At 49.1% G+C, this 14,411-nt stretch overlaps 1 long non-coding RNA gene and 1 other non-coding gene across 4 annotated transcripts in view; one reads left to right on the top strand and one right to left on the bottom strand.

Moving 5' to 3' along the window:
* Positions 1 to 14,411, bottom strand: part of LOC127040999 (uncharacterized) — a 341,937-nt gene that overhangs the window by 41,812 nt on the left and 285,714 nt on the right. The window contains exon 3 of one of the 3 annotated variants that reach the window (XR_007771576.1): positions 5,332 to 5,490. The exons of 1 other annotated variant lie outside the window; for it this stretch is intronic. This is a non-coding gene — a long non-coding RNA (uncharacterized LOC127040999). Of the gene's footprint in view, positions 1 to 5,331; positions 5,491 to 14,278; positions 14,353 to 14,411 lie in introns of those variants that run through there. One more of the 3 variants, XR_007771575.1, reaches the window with a different exon arrangement.
* On the top strand, positions 7,475 to 7,556 carry TRNAS-GCU (transfer RNA serine (anticodon GCU)). The gene has a single exon. It is a non-coding gene; the product is annotated as a tRNA-Ser (tRNA).

The raw sequence follows: 14,411 nt of genomic DNA, 5'->3' as shown, positions 1-14,411 counted from the left end.
ACAGAGGCTGGGCCCCTCCTCTTTCATAGCTCCAGAAAGTTCTGACAATCTATCTGCACTGGGATTAGGTTGATAGAACTGCATTGCCAGCCTAAGTAATGTAATTACACCAAACCTAATATTGTAGTGTAGACATGTCCAAAGAATCACACACACACCTTGGGAGCAAAACTTCACCTTCTCCTCTGCTTTACAGAATCCAAACATGAGCAACACTTGTCAGGGCCCAGTGGGATTGGCAGAGTCAGGTGTGGGCAAATAGAGTGTTTTAAGTAACAGCAGGTACCATGGCTTAGATGGTTAAAGCGCCTGTTTTGTAAACCAAAGATCCTGGGTTCAACTCCCAGTAGTAACTTAAGAAGTGGCTTTTGGAGCACATGGTATTGGCTACCGTCAGAAGACAAGATTCAGAGCTAGATGGACCTATGGCTTAAATTACACTCACAGGCCCTGACAATAGAGTTATTGAAAGTTTGGGTGTTAAGAGCTGATAGGTCAGTGGTCCAGTCCCCTCAATGTGGTTTTACCATTTCCACTTGCTAAACTCCCTCTCAACCTCTATAAAATTACACTGCAGACATATGGGCTTGAGCCCAACCTCTGAGGCCTCATGAGGGGCAAGGATTTCTGAACCCAGGCTTCAGTGTGAACACAAATATCTGCACCACAGTTTTTAGCCGCTCAGCTTTAGCTCCATGAGCCCAAGTCAGATGACCCAGGCCAGCCATGCTGCCATCTTTATCCCAGGAGAGATGGATTCTAAGGGTATCATTTCAAAAGTCTTGATCTGTTGAACATTAATATCTTGTTGGATTGTGTGTTCTCGCATTGGTTGGAAACACACCTGGAGGGCAAAGACTGAACTGAACTGATTCAGAAATCAGAATAGAATAATAACAATAACACTTTCAAACCAAAGTCCCCAAACAGACTAGTATTGGTTTTTTGGCAGAAAATTTTCAGTTTGGGGAATTTTGTTTTCTCAGTCAGACTTTGCAAAGGAAGCAGGGAGAAAATGTTTGAGTTGCCTCCTTCAGAACAGCTTGGCCTAGACACTAGCTCTGGTTGACTGCTCTGGCCTTGCTCGGGTTGAGAGTATTTTAATAATTTGGGCAGGTCCCAGGGTGTTCGCGGGAGATGATGAGGATATTACCTTTTGAGATAAAAACTAAGAAATACACCACTAGAGAATTTTCTTTTTTAAGAAATCTGGGATTTAGACATTTTATTTAAAGGAAGGGAGTTCTGAGTTGGTTTTTGTCTGCAAGAAGCAACATTTTTTGATCTGTTGTTTTACCAAAGGGGGAGATGGTTGTCTACAAAGGAGGGGTGAAGACTGAATGCGTCCGATGAGGATGGGATTTGTACCCATGCATACAGAGCACAATGGATTTGCAGTTTACCACCTTAGCCACTTGGCCACCTCATCTGAGTGGTCAAGAAAGAGACAGGAGGAGAAATCTAAAGCCAGCAGAGATAGGGACAATAAGAAGTTTTTAAGTACTAAGCAGAAGCAGGGGCTGAATGAGCTCTCCCCGCACATCTAGTGAGGAGCTGGGGAAAGACTTCAGGAACAGATCGTGTTTGCATAGACACACCTACTCTGCCTAGGTATGCAGCATGATGGGGCCGCTTCCCCCAAAATGACCAGTTTTGACTGGTGGTGGGTTACAAATCACTTTAGCACTGAGTGGTATGAAGTGTTATTATCCTTCCTCCATGAGTGAAGGGCAGCAGAACATATCTAGTCCTTTTTGCCCAGGGCACCATTTTCCCTAATGCTGCTCTGAGCAAACAATTGGAAATGACCCTTCAGTGAGACCAGAATAATAGTGTAGAAAAACCCCTTTGTTAAGTGGTTGTGGCTGAGTGCTTAGGGAGATGGGTTAAAAAACAACAGGCATCTCTCTGTGGAGGTTTGATTCTTTCCTGCTAGGCAAGGCTGGTGTGTGGTGTCTCCATGGCTGAATTTTCAGTGTCTGATTACCCGTGGTGTCACAGGGAGCCAAGTCTAAACATATTCAGAGGCTCTATGCCAGGGTATCTCAAACTTCCTTTCACTGCAACCCCCTTCTGCTGAAAAAAACCTTACTACATGGGCCTGGAAAGAGGGACCAAGCCCCTCCACACTGAGCAGAGGCAGAGCAGACAAAGCCTGAGCCCTGCCCCAGTTGGGGGAGGGCAAAACCAGAGCTTGAGGGATTCAGCCCTGGGTGGTGGGGCTCAGACTTTTGGCTTCAGCCCCAGGCACCAACAAGTCTAATGCCAGCCTGGCAACTCCATTAAAACAGGGTCACTTCCCACTTTGGGGTCCTGACTCAGTTTGAGAACAACTGCTCTGTGCTGAGGGGAGAGACTTTTCCTGTGCGTGTATTTAATCCACTTCCCCAAGAGGTGGCAGCTATGTCAGTGGGAGAACTATATCGGTGGGTGTGCAAGCTGTGATGTTTACCACATTTAAGAAGTTTAATCAAACCCCATTTTTAAAACCACCTATGGTCTGGGACCTCGATGAAGCAGGGTTTGTCCTTCAAAGTCCTGGAGATCACAAATCTGTACTCCTGTCATGATGAGGATATAGCTCAGTGGTAGTGTGCTTGACTGCAGCTCAAGTGGTCCTCCGTTCCAACCCCAGTGTTCTCTTATAACCTTCTTTCTTTTTTTTTAAAAAAAGGAAAACATTTTCATTTCTATTCTCCATTATGTTGAGAAGCTCCATGATATGGGAGTGCTTGATATGAATGTAAACACTCAACATTTCGCTGTCCAGATGCATAAAAACCTAGCAAAGCTGTCCATCAACTGAAATCAGTTCCAATCCTCTTAGTGTCTAGTTTATGTTTTCATCAATTAAACAAAGGTATCATATGAATGTACATTTGCAGATCCCTCTTCTCCAGGAGCTATGTTGTGCAGAAGAACAAGAACCACATCCAGTTGAAGTTCAGGAGTCTGATGAGCAAAGAGCCAACAATGTTCTGAGGGCTGGAGAAAAATGCCTTCTAGTGAGTTATTGAACAAGCTCAACCTGTTTAGCTTATCAAAAGAAGATTGAAAGGTGACTTCATTGAAATGTTGAAGGGTCTTAATGGAGAGAAAAGGTTGTGTATTAAAAGGCTCTTTAATCTAGCAGAGAAAGGCATAACAAGACTCAGTGGCTGGAAGGTGAAAAGAGACAAATTCATATTACAACTAAGACACAAATATTCAACAGCGAGGATGATTCACCACAGGAACAAGCTACCAAGGAAAGTGATGGATTCGCCATCTCCTGATGTCATTCAATGAAGACTAGACGCCTTTGTGGAATGTGTTTGCTCCAAAAGTAGCTATTGTGTCATACAGGAGGCCTGTGATATGCAGGGGGTCACATTAAATGCTCTAATGGTCTCTTCTGGCCATAAAGTTTACTAATTTCTGAAAAACTGAGTGTAGCATTGGGAGCAGCATCTGATATTTTACTGTCTAGCCGGCTTGTTGCCTAGAACGAACGCTCCTTGAGTGGGGTGATCCACAGGGAGTAGCTCAAACCTCCAAAGTGTCTGGGCAGGGGTAGGACATTAGCACAGCAAGGGAGGGGTGTGGCAGTGACATCACAAAGGCCTTTTGCAGGACCTCAGACTATTGGTCAAAGGTGGTGGGGAGGTGGTGACTTCACAGAGAGATGCTGACATCAGGCAGGCAGGACAGGAGCGAGGGGCCAGGGAAACCTCAGAGACCCCTGTGGCTTTGCTTCAGCAAGTCTCCTTCTCCAGGTCTCTCTTTGACACCTGAGAGAGTATTTGGGTTCACGGACGTGAGCGTCAGAAGGAACCTTTTTGAGTTTTCTCCTTCTCTTTGCCTGATTTTACTAGAAAACAGCCATCACTGTTGAGAAGGTAAGAGCCTCCTCGAGGTTTGAAACCTGTTCAGTCTGATCCATCTGGTGATAGTTGAATTCTAAGCATGGAAAACACTGGCTTAAGGAGGCAGAATTTTATTCCGGACCTGGGATTTTGTCCCTTAGAATCACTGGGGACATTAGGGTTTGTCCTTTTTGTTTCACATTTTCCTCCATCCATCCCTTCCTTCTTTCTCTTTGTCTCTTGCTTCTTTTGTCCTTTCACCTGTTCCCCTCCCAAAACCAGGAGCCAGGTCCACCCAAAAATGTGGGACTGAAATAGTGCTCGGGCAGTGATCCCCACCTGTGACCTGGCCATCCTTTGGGCTCTTTAGTGAGAACTCTCAGCCTCTCATCCTCAGTCTCTACCCTGATTGGCTGAGCTGAGGGTTATTGACAGGGAGGAGACTCAGGTCCTTGTTCTTCTCTTTTACGACCAAGTAAATAAGTCGTAACCAGTCATATGTTTGAAGAATTTTGCTGCTTCTCTGCATTAATGGTCTCTGAGCAGTTCGTGATTCTCTCTAACATTGCAGTTCTCCTCAGATACTTGCTGAATAATTACTGTGCACTGTTGTTGGACTTGAGCTCATGTGAGAGCACTTTACTCAGGTCATTCCATGTATGAAATTCAAGATCTGATGATTACTTTCAAAATCAGGGTTCTTGGGTCCTATTCCCAACTCTGCCACTGACTGGCTGTGTAACCTGAGACAAGTCAATTCTCCTTTCTCAGCCTTAGCTTCTCCCTCTTTCATGTGGCGATAATAATGATCCGGTCTTACCTACCTCAACACACACTCTGTCTCTCCCCGCACACAAACGGTCTCCGCACTGAAGTTGAAAAGCAGCTGGCAATCTGGTAGGATGACCGTGGAACAATGGGGTAGAGAAACCTGCATCACTGAAAGTACAGCCATGAAGACACCACACACCAGCCTTCCCTAGCTGACAAAAATCAACCCTCCACAGAAAGACCCCTATGGTGTCATACCCCAGCTCCCTAAGCCCTTAGCCACAACCACTTAACACGGGGACCTTTCTACACTCTGGTTCTGTTCTCACTGAAGGGTCATTTCCAATTGTTTGCTCAGACCAGCTTCCCCAGCACACTCACTGCTGTGCAGCTCTGTACGTGTGGCCCTGGCTGAACAGCAAGAATTCCTGCCCATTTCCCTACTGGCTGGAGCATGGTTAGAGTATGTTTGTGGTTGATTATGTCACTGTAGATTGTTTGTTTCCTGCCTTGGAAATTCAGACAATCCCTTTCCCAACATATCTCCAGCACATCAGTCCCTGGCTGGGTCTCCTGGGCAGTGGAAAACTTCCCTTGTTTGGTGCTGCCAAGGGGAACCTGCAGAGCTGAGAAGTCCTTTGACTTGGATCAAAGGGAAGTGTTGGATGGAATTTATCATAGAACCCTACCTGCTCCCCAGAGCCCCACAGGGAGAATCTAGAGAAGGGGGAGTCATTTCTCCCCTGCACTCCCAGAAGAGCTGCTAGGACTCCTTCTTGCCAGCTACTCACCCCTGGATTCCTCCTCAGCTCCTGGGATCTTTCTGCTCCAAAGGCTCCAGAGGCCTGGGGTGGGGAGGGTGTCACTGCACAATCTGAAACACAAGGGAGGTTTCTGTAATTGAAGGAAGGAGCAGAAAATGGAGACGAAAGAAACAGAGAGAAAATGCTTCATCTCTCTCCCCTCCCCCTCCCAGCAAGAAATGTTCTCAAGGATCAGCGTTAGGGGAAATGGCGCCCTGGGCAAAACTTGTACTTTAGCACTTCCCCACTGCCCCTGGACGATCCCCTCCCCCTTTCCCCCCAGCTCCTGCACTCCCAACCCTTGCACCTCCTTCACCCATACTCCTGCCCCCTCCTGTGCCCTAACCCCTACACTGTGTCCCCTTTGCCCTTAAGTCCCACACTCCCTTCCTGTGCTACCAGCCATTGCCCCACTGCTGCACCCCCTTCACCCCTAACCCCTGCACCCCGTCCTGCACCCACGTGGGGACAGTGACCTGTGTGCATGGAGCAGCTCGCATTGCTGCCCGCCCCTCCCTGGAAAGCTGCACCTCCGGACACCCCTAGGAGCTGCGGGGGTGGGGTGCGGGGGCAAGAAGCGACATCATCTCAGTTCCCTGCATCCGGGTCACTTTCCTCTGCCAGGCTGCATAAGGGAAGGGCAGAGAGCAGCAGCTTCTGATGCTCCCCTCACAGCACAGCCCAGGTGGGGAAAGTGACCAGGAGGCATGGAGCACATAGTGTTGCTCCTCTCCCCCAACCCCCTATGGGGCCATGGAGGAGCACTGGGGCAGGGGAGAGCAGTGAGCACCTTTGCACTGGCACACGGTGCCCTTTGACCCCCTGAAGTCCGGGGTGGCTGCCGGAGGGCCCCACCCCTAATGCCAGCCAGGTTCCCCAGCACAAACAGTAGAGAACACAGAGAGACTGGCCACACACTGAGCAGCGATAGCCTGGGCAGCACATAATGGAGGCTTGGGGGGGCTCAGCCTCCCCAAACCTTGTGTCACCAAGAGGCAGTGGAGCCCATGACTAGGGGCCCTGGAGAAATTAGGTGCCCCTGGAAAAGTCTCCCCCATGTCAGCCCCAGGTCTGGAGGATCTCTCACTCCGTGATACGGCCCGGGGGCTGCAGGAGGGGCACAGAGCTTCTCTGGTCTTGGGGCCACAGCGGGGCAGGAGTAAAGGAGTGACAAGGTGGGGCTAGTGGGGGAAGTGGTGGAACAGAGGTGACATAGTGGATGGGGCCGTGGGTGGAAGGTGTGGCCGGGGGCAGAGCCACAGACAGAAGTGAGGGGGCCTAGTTCCAGTGCTGGGGCCCCTGCACTTGTTCTCCCTTTCCCTGGGCTTTGCCATCACTAGCCCCTGCTTAACGTGTAGGGTTCAGTGGTCCCCAAAATGTGGGGCATGACTCCTAGGGGAACAAAGAGGAAGATTCATAGGGGCACCTCAGGGGCTGAGCCAGCCCCCATGGAGGGAGCACCAGTCAGCCCGACTCTGTCCCAGCTCTTTTCCAACCTCACCCTCAGCCTGGGCCCCTGACTGCCAGCTCGGCCTCGACCCTCTTAACCCTGTCTGCACCCCTCTCTTCAGCAAGCAACACCCCACTCCCAGCCCCAGTTTTCAACTGTGGCTCCGAGGGCCCACAGCCATGGATAAGAGGGCACAGTGTGAAATGTTTGGGGACCACTGCTTTAGGGTGACGTTCTGAATCACTTCTATGCAGTCCAATAAAAGCTATTCCTCACCCATCAGGACCGACTAAGTATGTTCTGCTGTCCTTCACTCATGCAGGAAGGATAATAACATTTCATACCACTCAGTGCTAAAGTGATTTGTAACCACCACCAGCCACAACTGGTCATTTTGGGGAAGCGGCCTCATCATGCTGCATACCTAGGCAGAGTAGGTGTGTCTATGCAAACACAGTTTCTTCCTGAAGCCTTTCCCACAGCTGGTCAGTAGGTGTGAGGGGGGAGCTCATTCAGCCCCTGCTTCCGCTTAGTATTTAAAAACACCTGTGTCCCTATCTCTGCTGGCCTTAGATTTCTCATCCTGTCCATTTCCTGAAATCTCAGATGAGGTGGTCGAGTGGTTAAGGTGATGGACTGCTAATCCATTGTGCTTTGCATGCATGGGTTCAAATCCCATCCTCATCTGATGCATTTAGTCTTCATTCCTCCTTTCTAGACAGCCCTCTACCCCTTTGGTACCTGACAGATCAAACAAAAGCCTGCTCAGAAACCCCCTTGCTTTAAATAAAATGTCTAAATCTCAGATTTCTAAAAAAAAAAAAAATTCTCTAGTCCTGTATGTCTTAGTTTTTATCTCAAAAGGTAACAGCCTCAAAATCTCCCCCAAACACCCTGAGACCTCCCCAAATTATTAAAATACCCCAGTTCTCAGCAAGGCCATGACAGTGACCCACAGCTAGAGTGTCTAGGCTAAGCTGTTCTGAAGGAGGCAACTCAAACATTTTCTCCCTGCTCCCTTTGGCAAGGTCTGACTGGGAAAACAAAATTCCCCAAACTGAAAATTTTCGGCTGAAAAACCAGTACTAGTTATTTGGGGACTTTGGTATGAATGTATTATTATTATTATCTTCTGATTTATGAATCAGTTTTGTCATCCAGGTGTGTTTCCAGCTGTTGATTTGTGGGGGAGATTTGCCAAGTCATGATGTCTCGTCCCCTCTTTCATAGTTTCTTCCAACTTTCTAGAAAGCTCTTTTGCTATGATGTGAGTCAAGCAGTGTCCATTGTTGCTGTGTTATCTCGGCAAAGTCTGCATTGTACCCAGTTCCTGGGATAGTCCTTGGGACTGTAGCCACCTTTAATGGGCCAGCAGCTAGTCTGGCTCCTCCATTTTTGCACCTGAAAGGCTGGTGGGGGGCATTTCCCAACCTCATAACATATTTCTGTAATGCACACAGAGCAAACTTCATAACTTCCCAAACCAGTGAGAGCACATACAATGCAAGAAGACATTAAGGTTCAACAGATGAACAGTTCAAGATTTTTGAAATGATACCTCACCAGGCAGACTTTGTTCAAAACGTATCATCACTATATGAGAGTGGTAAATATGGGGTTTGCAGGGTGCTGCTTTGAGCACAGCGTGCCACACCTGGGCTTCCATTGCAATGGGAACGTACCCTTAGAATCCATCTCTCCCGGGATAAAGATGGCAGCATGGCTGGCCTGGGTCATCTGACTTGGGCTCATGGAGCTAAAGCTGAGAGGCTAAAACAGTGGTGCAGATATTTGTGTTCACACTGAAGCCTGGGTTCAGAAACCCTCACCCCTCGTGGGGTCTCAGAGGTTGGGTTCAAGTCCATATGTCTGCACTGTAATTTTATAGTCTTGCAGTCCAAGTCCCATAACCCTGAGTCAGCTGACCTGGGCTTTGAGACAGGTGACCTGAGTGTTTTAATCGTAGTGTAGACATAACACTAGGATAGGTCTAGGAGTCCAGAAGGCTGGGAGGGAGTTTAGCAAGTGGAAATGGTAAAACCGCAGGGAAGTATTACTCTGGACTCATGGCAGTTCTCCGTTGGTCTGTCTGCTTTTGAGGCAGGGATAATAACTGCCAGTGGTGCCCTGTTGAGTGGTTTTTGGGGCACCTGCTCTTGGCTGTTGTCAGAAGGACCTTTGGTCTAGCCCAGTGTGGGTTTTCTTATGGTTTAAATTACACACACAGGCAGTGATAACAGAGTTACTGAACGTTTGGGAGTTTGGAGCTGGTAGGTCAGTGGTCCAGTCCCCTCATGGATGACCCCCTCCCTCTGGGACAGGGGCAGGTCTGAGCTCTCACACCAAATGCTCATTGTGGCTGCCAAAATCTGTGGGCAGTTCACCTAGTTTATGCAGAGGGTTGAGTCCTGCTTTGTACCCAGTGTCTGAGAATGAAATTCCTAAACCACTCTATGAAATAATGAATGCAGCAGGATATGCTATTGTCCCTGCCTCAAAGCAGACAGACTAATGGAGAAATGCCATTGAGTCCAGGGTAATACTTCATTGCGGTTTTACCTTTTTTGCTTGCAAAACTCCCTCCCAACTTTGAGGGGGCCCAGAGCCCAGTATTGAGCCTGAGCTGAGACATCTACACTGCAAATTTACCACCCCATGGCCAAAGCCTCGGGAGCCTGAGCTGGCATTGGACAGCCCTGGATGTTTCATTGCAGCGTGGACATAACGTAGTATTATGTCTGCACTGTCATAAACACACCCAAGTCACTATTCTGAAACCCTGGGTCAGTTGATTCAGGCTTGTGGGGTTTGTGCTGCAGGGTTATAAAATTACTGTATAGACACTTGGGCTTGAGCCCAGCCTCCAACACCCCACAAGGGGTGAGGGTCTCCGAACCTGGGCTCCAGTCTGAGCCTAAATGTCTACACTGCAGTTTTTAGCCTCACAACCTGAGCCCCAGGAGTCCAAGTCAGATGATCCAGGCCAGCCGGGCCACACTGCTATTATTACGTTATAGATGCCCTCTCAGGGTATGTCTACATTGCAATGTAAGCCCAGGGTTAGCAGAAGTCATGTCAGCAGCCCCAACGCATAAACATAAACCACGAGGAAAAGACCCACCCCCCAAATAAGCTGGGCAGTGTCCTTCTCCCTACGGTTCATAAGCCCAGCAATCAAAAGTCCTTTAACATGAGCCATCCCCTCTCTGCACCTCACTCACAGCTGTCGTCCTTAGTCAGTGCAAGCCCAGAGATGCCTCTGTAGAGTTCACCTGCCATCCTGGGTGGAAAGTGGGGAAAATAAGAAGGCACTATTCTCACTATGTTCTCACTCCTCCCTCCACGGCCACCCTGTCCTAACACTGATCTAACCCCTAAATTTTAGTATTAGGACCCAGGCACTGGCCCATTTGGCTTTTGAACCCCTGTCCCCTGCCTAGCAAGTGCTATTGAACTGAGCTTGAGTCCCTCAGTCGAGGTCTGCCGAGCAGAGTTGTGCTGCCCTCAATTTACACAACAAGGATAACAACGTTTTATTTCTCCTGCCCCAATAACAAGGAGACTGGGAATCCACCACCAAGCAAAAGTGATCATTTCAGCAAGCAATCCAACATATTTCCAACATACTGTAAAATCCACATGCAAACTCATACACGAAACCTTGCAAGAAAATTTTCCTGAGGGGGTCTGAAGCACCTGCTGCTGGAGGGAAGGAGGGAGCCGTGGTTTGGGATTGACGGGCACTAGGAATAGGAGGGGGCTGTGGGTTGGGATTGAGGGGGCTGTGGGTAGGGACAGAGGAGAAGGGTGAAGAGGAGTAGGCTCTGATTGGGAGTGAGAAGCAGTGTGCATAGGAGGGACTGAAGTTTGGGACTGAGGGGCACGGGGAAAAGAGGGGACATGGGTTTATGCTGAAGAGCATCGTCATTTGGGGATCCAGCAGGAAAGGGAAAAGCAGCATTGATTCTAATTCCTAGGGATATTCTATGTGTTTGTATGTGTGTGTGTGTGCAGGGAAGGAACATGCTATATGCCCAGAGGCCTTTATTCTTCCAGGCTGCAAGGACAGAGGGGCTGTCAGGAAGTTGCCCCTTCAAACCCACACACAAAAAGGACCTTCTGAGGAAAGGGAAAATCCTGAAGAGAAAATGTTACATCAAAGAGGACTCCAGAGAGACAGTTTAAGATCTTGGAAACTAGTTTACCACCTGACAATGGACTTGAACCCTGGATCCTCAAGTTAAAAGCCTGATGCTCTGCCAACTGAGCTTTCCAGACTCACAAAGAAGAAGAGCAACTTGGTGCAGAGAAGAACTAGTCAAGAAAACAAGAGGGAAACAGTAGGGAAAACCTGCTGATCTCTCTGGCCTGGTCAACACTACAAGTTTATATCTAATTTAGCAGCATTAAATTGCATGAACCCTGCACCCGTCCACACAACAAAGCCCTTTATATCGATATAAAGGGCTCTTAATACCGATATCTGTCCTCCTCCCCGACGAGGGGAGTAGCACTGAAATCAGTATTTGCTATGTCGGATTAGGGTTAGTGTGGCTGCAATTCAGCTTTATTGGCCCCCTTTGAGCTCTGCTTGCAGAGGCAATAAAGTCAGTGTTGTTTCAAATTCCTGCATTCTTTATTACTTCATCACACAAACAGGGGGATCACTGCCACAGTAGCCCAGGAGGGGTGGGGGAGGAGGGAAGCAACGGGTGGGGTTGTTGCAGGGGCACTCACTAGAATGGCATGCAGCTCATCATTTCTGCGGGATGTCTGGGGCTCTGACCCAGAGTGGCCGTTTGACTCTCTGGTTCTTTAGTAGACTTGCCTGATAGTCTAGACAGGAGTGACTCTCCCTTTAGACAAAACTCAAAGAAGGGAATGACCTGGGGAGTCATTCCCATTTTTGTCCATGTGCCCCTGGCCAACTTCACCGAGGCCGGCCAGGAGCACCCATGACAGCAGCAGATGGTACAGTATAACTGGTAATTGTCATTGTCAACTTGCAAAGCAGCAGACAGGACGGTATGGCTGGTAACCATCTTTGCTAACTTGCAAAAGGCAAGGGGATGCTGCTGTGTAGTGCTGCAGTACCGTGTCTGTCAGCACAATCCAGTAGTCATACGGTGACGGTGAAAAAAGGCTGAAAGGGCTCAATGGTTGTCATGCTATGGCGCCTGCCCAGGCAATCCGGGGAAAAGGATGTGAAATGATTGTCTGCCATTGCTTTCACGGAGGGAGGACTGAGTGATAACATTTACCCAGAATCACCCACGACACTGTTTTTGCCCCATCAGGCACTGGGATCTCAACCCAGAATTCCAATGGGTGGGAGAGACTGCAGAAACTACGGGATAGCTATGGGATAGCTACCCACAGTGCAACTCTCCGGAAATTGACACTTGCCTCGGTATATGGACGCACACCGCTGAACTAATGTGCTTAGTGTGTCCGCGTGCACTCGACTTTATACAATCTGTTTCCAAAAACTGGTTTCTGTGAAATCAGAATAATCCCATAGTGTAGACATACCCTGTGATTAACAACTTTTGTGGCTAACTGAAAGGCTGATGGTTCAAACTCAAGTGAAGATGGAGGTGGTTTTTTTTAGTTATGAGAATCCAGTTCATTTTAATGGGCAGAAAATCTCCTCAATGCTTGTCTAGCCTCATTGGGCAAGCATAAGTGCCACTTTCACCAGATGCATTGGTGGTATAGTGGTGAGCATAGCTTTCTTCCAAGTAATTGATTGGGGTTTGAGTCCTAGCCAGTGCAATGATGTGATGTTTTCTCTGCTGGGAATTAGTTTAATTTCAGTCACATTGTATCAGTTTAGCAATGGAATGAGAGAATCAATGTTCTGCAGGTCATTCAACACACAATGGAGGAAGAAAGGGGTGGGACTAGACAATAAGTCGTTGGAGTTATCCTGGTATTACAATGTTTGGTTTTTTTAAAAAAACTTCCTTTACTTCCCTCTCACTTTTAGACTCAGAGCCTTTAAGGTCAGAAAGGACCAATGTGATCATCTAGTCCGTCCTGCTGCACCTTACAGGCCAAAAGACCCCCCTCCCCTCCTGTAATAGACCCGGGAGGGGAGGCAGCTCTGTGCACTGCCCCTACCCCAGGCAGCACATGGATGACCTCTGCCCCCCTCCCCTAATGGGTGTGCAGAGATGTGCCAGCAGCACTAAGGTGGCTCCCTGCCCACTCTGCCTCCGTCCCTCCGTGTCACTCCCAGAAATGGCCAGCATGTCCCGGCATCCCCTGGGGCGGGGGGAGTGTCTCCATTGACTACCCCTGCCCCGAGTACCAACTCCGCAGCCCCCACTGGCCAGGAACTGCAGCCAATGGGAGCTCTGGGGGCAGAGCCTGCAGGCAGCGGCACACAGAGACCCCCTGGCACGGCCCACCTAGGACCTGCTCCTGCACCTAGGTTGTGTGTACCAGTCACTTTGGGAGCTGCAGTGCCCGGGATAAGCGCCACCCCTCTTGTACCTCAACCCGCTCCCCCAGCACAGAGCCTGCATCCCACACCCAAATTTCCTCCCAGAGCCTTGCTTGTTTTCCTTTCACCCAGAACCATCCTTCTTCTCCTGGGATGCAAGTAGCCATCCCTGGGAAGCCAAGAGGTAGGCACAGGATTCTACCTCCCAGCAGCCAACCACACTTCCCCAGGCTTTTCAGGCTTTGCAGAACAAATGGGCTTAGCTTCTGCCCTGCCTTCCTCAGCTAGACTTTCCTCTTTTGCCCCATTCCTGCCTCACTCCCTCCTTTGGCAAGTCACACAAAGGAAGCCAGCAGGAAGAGCTGGTCGCCATAGGCCAACCTCGAAGGGCAGAGGAGACCAAGCCACAAGGCTTCAAAAGGTGACTGGCCAAGGTCCTCTAGCTTTCACCTGCTGATGCTAAGGCTTTTTCCCAGATCATTTTACCACCCTCTGTCCTGCTGGGGTTGAGCTTACCGCAGCTGTTACCCAAAATTGGGCCAGCTAGTAAGCGTAGGGAGGACGAATGACCCACCAGAGTTTGGCAGAAAGCAGCAGGTTTATTTTACTGACAGCTACGTTCAAAAGAAGAAGTGGGGGGTGTCACACTCACACTTGCATACTCATGCTCTCAGGACAGGCACAGCACTGGAGATGTCAGGATTCTGCAAGGTAAGTGTCCCACAGTGCAGCTATGGACGGTGCGATGAAGGTAAGTCTTTCGGAGGCACAATGAAATACAATGCAGAGAACCACTGGCCAGGCAATCCAGGCCAATTTCATTCACTGGAGGTACAAGCTTGTGAGTGACTCCTGAGCACATGGCCCCTTCTCCTTTTAAGGACCTGCACCTAATGGCCTGCGACTAGAGATGACTTGGCTGCATCTGGTTGGTCACGCTCCACTCTGGGCAGTGTCCATGCTCTGGGTGTGTGAGTGCTGCCTAATTAGAGTCCCAGACACCTTGTCTACCTGGAAGCTCTTCTGCTCTTCTAGCTGTTCAACCAGCCCATTCATCCCACAAGCATTCCAGGAGAGGGAGGGGGAAAACCACT

The sequence above is a fragment of the Gopherus flavomarginatus genome (assembly GCF_025201925.1).
Source record: "Gopherus flavomarginatus isolate rGopFla2 chromosome 13 unlocalized genomic scaffold, rGopFla2.mat.asm SUPER_13_unloc_1, whole genome shotgun sequence".
NCBI lineage: Eukaryota > Metazoa > Chordata > Testudines > Testudinidae > Gopherus > Gopherus flavomarginatus.
This window is presented reverse-complemented; position numbering and strand designations above follow the sequence as displayed.